Source organism: Ictidomys tridecemlineatus, chromosome 4, assembly GCF_052094955.1.
Source record: "Ictidomys tridecemlineatus isolate mIctTri1 chromosome 4, mIctTri1.hap1, whole genome shotgun sequence".
Classification (NCBI taxonomy): domain Eukaryota; kingdom Metazoa; phylum Chordata; class Mammalia; order Rodentia; family Sciuridae; genus Ictidomys; species Ictidomys tridecemlineatus.
In genome coordinates this window covers 59,588,186-59,594,137 of record NC_135480.1, presented here as the reverse complement: position 1 = coordinate 59,594,137, position 5,952 = coordinate 59,588,186, and positions in this window count along the sequence as shown.

Sequence of the window (5,952 nt, the reverse complement as noted above, 5' to 3'; positions counted from 1 at the left end):
TCAACACTAATCTGAAAGTAGTGAACATCATTTCCTTGAAAGCTTTACAATTTTTGTTGAGTACATATACCTGAACACACACACACATTAATATACAGATTGTTTAAAGATTTTAAAGTCAAATAAATGATTTGTATTTCATATATCCAATGTTCATTTCACTCTATTTATTAAAACTATTTTGAGAGTGTATATATTGATATCCATAATATTTGTAACATGAAGTATGGCTTTTAAAATGTGTATAAGATCCTATGTTAGAAACATATCACATTTAAAAAAATAGTCTTCTTGTTCACAGACACTTAACTTGTTCCCAGTCTTCTACTGTGAACAAAAAAATCTCATTAAATATATTATCTGAAGCTTTCAAATATTTACTATAAACATCTCTCTGTTTCATATGTAAGTTAAGCTCTCTGGAAGTTAAATAAAAAATGAAAAACAGAAGTTGGAATTCATGTAGAAAATCTGGAGTCATGTCATGTTTTCAAAGAAGGATGTTGTTATTTAGGTGGTGAAGAGTCTGAGAGCCAAGCAGGTGATGATGTCCTAATCCAATTGCAGGAAACTACCACCGACCTCCTGGATGGAGACTTTTTGGTGTTATTGGATCTCAGGGAGATAGAAGGGAGGAACATGGGGAACATGTAAGACTGCCAGAGAAGCTACCCAAAGCACAGAGGGGCATGGAGAAATTCCTATGCCTTCATTTGCCCTCAGTCTTATATTAATATCTTCCAGGGGACAAAACCCAGTTGGAATACAATTAATATGGAAAACTGAAGGACACAACCATCAAGGGTTGGTTTTCATTGAGATATTGTGCAGACTTGAGTAAGTAAAAAAGGACTAGAGAGCAAACTTGTTCAAGGTAACCACAATACACTCTGTTGTTTTACTGTTTATCAAATATATTTGATAGCTTTATGATTCAATCCAATAGATATCAGGGATTCGCACACGCGCGCGCGCACACACACACACACACACAAAACCACCCTGTTTTTCTCTACAAAAAGTAGAGATGAGAAAGCCTTTAAGCATAGTGTTTATTGGGAGTACAGGATCTCCAAGTGATAAAAAATTTTCCAAGCTTCGGGCAGTGATTCTTGCATACTGATGACATATGTAATAAATTATGAAGTTAAGCAGTACTAGCATTCCTCCTACAAAATGGTGGGAAAAGGGAAAACATAATTGGCCAATGTAATTATATTAAATATGCATAGATAATGCAGTCTTCATTTTTGTAGTTGGTCATGAAATCATAGCTTATATTTATGATACAAAAAAAATCTCACTATTACACATCACCTTTTCCTTAGCTATCACTTTGGCTGGTGGTTTAACTAAATTTTTATTTCCAAAAGTACTGTATCCTCATTGGTCTTTCCCTTTCTTACTGGTTTGCCATAGTATTTCACTTGCCTTTACTACAGGATGTGGAGCATAAGTAGTGCCAGTGAAGTCTCTGAGTTTCCAGATATGATGCTCACTGTTCCCATGGTACAGCAGCAGTCTGATTTCTCCTTGTTTTTTAGAGTCAACATTGGAAGAAGATGGCAGGAATTAATGGCGCCATTAAAGATCTACAAGGTGGAGGTGGAATTTCTCACCAGATCTCCTTTTATCATTTTGATCTCTGGAAAAAAGAGAGACTTTAGAAAATGAGAGTTGACTACTGCAAACTCAACTAAACCATAGCCTTTCTTTTGCTGTTGCTGTTCTAGAGCATATTGACATAGCTTCCAATGCCTGTTATGTGGCTATTGATATGGCCTTGATCCAGGCCTATATGTCTCTATGGATCTCTGTCATAATACAGTCTGAAGAAACTTGGAGCAGTAGGATTACCCTAAGAGACTCATACTAGTCGGCTCTATTGGTGAACCTTGGTCATTATGTGAAATGGACAAGAAGTAGCTAATAAACATTCTCCAGAAAAAAAGTCAAGAAAAGAAATTTTCGTTACAAATATGCACTGGTCACTCACATCAGTGAAAGTTTTAGTGGTCCAGTGGCTTAGACAATTAAGGAATAATCATATTTCATCTTGGATTTTCCAATACAAGAAAGATAAACCTTCTTGATGAATGCTTTGGGATCTGGAGGTGTATACACTGATGTTGATTCACGATATCCATTTCTTATAATTAGGTATGACCTAGCTGATACTGAATTTTTCTTGAATGTCAAAAGGGCCACCAGACATTTTATCTATATTTTTTCCTGTTAAAGTTTATCTTACTTTGTGTAAGCTCTTTCTGAATGATGATGAAAGCTCTAAGTATTCATGGCCCCAAGATCTATGATTCTTTAAGAACTTGCTCAGATCTGTCAATGCTCTAACATGTGAAGACATTTACCAGTGATTTTAGTGTGCCCTGTTACCTGCTTCCACATTTATGTTTCTGGGAAATAAGAGGATATTTTTCTAAAATGGCAAATATTCATTTGATTTTTTTCCCCTTCAACAGTCATCTACTAAGTTAATGTTTCTGTTGCCTAGTAGGGTATGTTGGGATTATAGGTTTGAGCTAGGAACACTTTGATTTATTTTGCCCATTTTCATAGTGAGTGCTGACATATTTAACCTTAATCAACTGACCTAAAATACATTTGTTTGTTAGCAGCTTGGTTTGAATGTTCTGATATCTTTAAAGATATTAAAGTCTTTTGTTCTGAATAGAGCATTATTATCCCCATTACTAGAAAAAACTAACTAAAAGCTCATATGCTAATAATGACAAATCACTTTTATATTTAAACAAAAGTAATTATCTTTTTGAAGCTTAATACTGAGTTTCTGAATATTTGATCCTAAAAATACTATGTTCTTGGGACTGAGGCTATAGCTCAGTAGAGAGTGTTTGCCTAGCATGTGTGAGGCACTGGGTTTGATCCTCAGCACCACATAAAAATAAACAAATAAAATAAAGGCATCTACAACTACAAAATAAATTTTAAAAAATACTAGGTTCTTTGTTTCCCATATTATTTATTTTTATTTGAATAACAAATTATATTGTTCTTTCCTTTTAGTGGAAAATTCTACATTGAATTATTTTGATGCTGTGTCATATCTTTAATATAAAACCTGAAATATTGTGCCATTTGATAATTGAGAATACAGAAAAAAAAATCAAGAAAATAAATTTTTCATCTGAAGGGATTGACGTGTATTTGTTAGCACCAAGGGATTTGCTGTGATTACTGAAGGAATCAGATGCAGATAAATGTTTCTACATTACCATATTAAACATAATTAAAATAATTCAGTACCTGCTTGGAAACAAATAGAACACTAGAGCAGAATTAAGAGTACACGAATAAGCCCAGGTGAACTTTGAACATTGTTAAATATAGACATTTAAACTGGTAGTAATAAAGTGAGTTATTGAATAGGAGTAAGATAAACCAACCATCCATTTGGAAAAAAAATCATATCACCACAATTTATATTGAAATTATTTCCTCATGGTTAAGTAAGTAAGTAACTATCAAGAAAGCACATATATTTTAGATTAAATCACGGTTACTGTTTATATAATCCAAAAGTGGGGAATAATTTGCTAATAATGAAACTGAAAATAAAAACATGAAGAGGTCAGAATAGGTCAGAAACCATAGGGGCAAAATTTGATATGTTCCATGTGATAAAATACAAAGAATTATTTCACAGCAAAAACAATTTACACAAATTTTAAGACTTACTACAAACTGGGGGAAATAGTTGAAGCAAATACAACATTCAGTTGGTGTAATGTGCTTAGAATAAAACAGTGCAAAAGTGAATAGAGAAATAATAGCAAAGGGAATTAAAATGAAATTATTCAAATAACTGTTAATTAATATAGGAAGATTCTCCAATTTCTCCATCAACCAAAGGAATGCTTATTAACAGGTTCAGAGTGAAGAACTTATTGAGTTCCTATTGATAGACATAGGAGGTCAGACTGAATCTAAAGGTGTGGTCATTTTATTGTGCACACCACCTCTCTGGTGTTCAGAAATAAATTAGAAAGAAATAACTTTGATGGATGCAAGTTTAAGAGAATAAATGTAATATATGTGCTGAAGTAGTATAAATCAACTTGAAATGTAAGTTAGACAGTAATGAGAATATGCCTGTAATTGTAGTTTGTGGTTATTATTTGTGTCAGGAAATACTTACATACAAGTATAGTTATTGCTATGATCAGCTAAATGGATAAAAATAAAACATCTATGTGGGATTTGGGGTTTCTGAATGGACTTTAGGCCCACAGAAGTGAACAAAACAGTGGGGAGTACAGGCAGGAGCTTAGTTGACTTGGAGGTCATGGACCAGGGTAGAGGCCTTACTTTTCAAAATGTGGAGAATTAGAAGGGTTACAAGTAAAGGTGCTGAAGGAGCGATACCAGAAATCTGGCATTATCTGTTAACTTCACTTTTAAGAAATTCTTGTTTTTGTCCAAGCTAAGTTATTCATGGTGCAACTTAAAGTCATCAGACACATTTATTATAGGCACAGAAATATACAACTTCGGATCCAAGAGCAGCTGATCAACTTGATCTTTATGTGAGGTAGAGAGATTTTGTATTTAGAGTGGCACATGTGAAAGTCACCCATTTCCTCTATGAATGAGACATTTTACAAGGAAACTTGACAGTAGCATCCCCTCCCCAAGTGGGGTAAGTGTACCCCTGTGGGATTTCTGTGCCATTCTGTTGTGCTGCACCTCTCTGACTCATGGGTTAGTGTCAAGGAAATGTGGCTGCTTACATAAGAGGAAAAGAGCCAAAATACATTGACACAGGAACTTTTTATTGACATAATGTAATTAAAAATGAAATTGAACCATTACTTGGTTGATGGATATAGCATTTAAGACGAGGCTCCAGTATTTATTTTTGCATATTCTGCCATGTGTTTCTTGTAAATAATCTATTGTAGGGATAATTGCAGTAACAGATGCTTTGAAAATCTCCAGGTAATGGCGTAGTCCCAGGTACACGGGTTGCATTAAAGACCTGTTAAAATGTATGGATGAATCTCTCCAATTTAGAAGCAAGCAGTAAATTAGAGCTTCAGAATCAAGAAAATCCAAGGAGGGGAAGTGTTGGTCTTTCCATAGAAGAAAGATTTGGCAGATAGGAAACTTAAGTGGAAGTAACTTCCAGAGGGGCAAAGACTGACTTATTCAAAGATATATTAATTAACTTATATATAAGGTTTAATGTTTTCTAAGTATTTTCAGGTATATTGTCCTAGTCTTAGTTGTTTAGGCTAAAATAAATTTTATTTACCTGAGATGTACCAGAACACAGTGTTTAACACACAATCAGTGGTCAATAATGTTTACCAAACTGATTTGTTCCCATTCTTGAAGAACTATTCAGTAGTCTAGGAAAGGGAATCATACAGACAAAGAAAGTAGAAGTCAATTCTACCCAGTTCTATTTGTGACGGCCACTAGGTTAATCAGCTGGTAAAACTAGTTAAATATAGGAGCCATAAAGTTCTTGTATTTACACAGAACATTTTATTTCAATTTAAAACTTATGGAAGTAATTTATTCACCAGGTTTTGTTGTAGTGATCAGGTCCTTGAACATAGTTCTGCGAATTGGAACTCCATATCATCTTTCTTGCATAAGCTATATTTTTAATGTACCATGTAAAATTTCCACTTTAAAAATTATTCTGGCTGAGAAATAAAACAAAAACCAAAATATCCAATAGACTATAGCTTGCTTACTGGGGCAATGAGGTGCTTCTAATTAAAGAAGGAGAGTGAGTGCTCAACTAGATGCTGAAATCAGTCAATATAATTTAGAGAGAGAATAGAGATTTCTGACTAATCTATCAAGTTTGTTCAGAATTTACATTGAAATCTTTGTACTTATAATATTGTAATACATTTTTAGAAAAGTGGAAAACTAGGGAAACAAAGATTCACTGAGGGT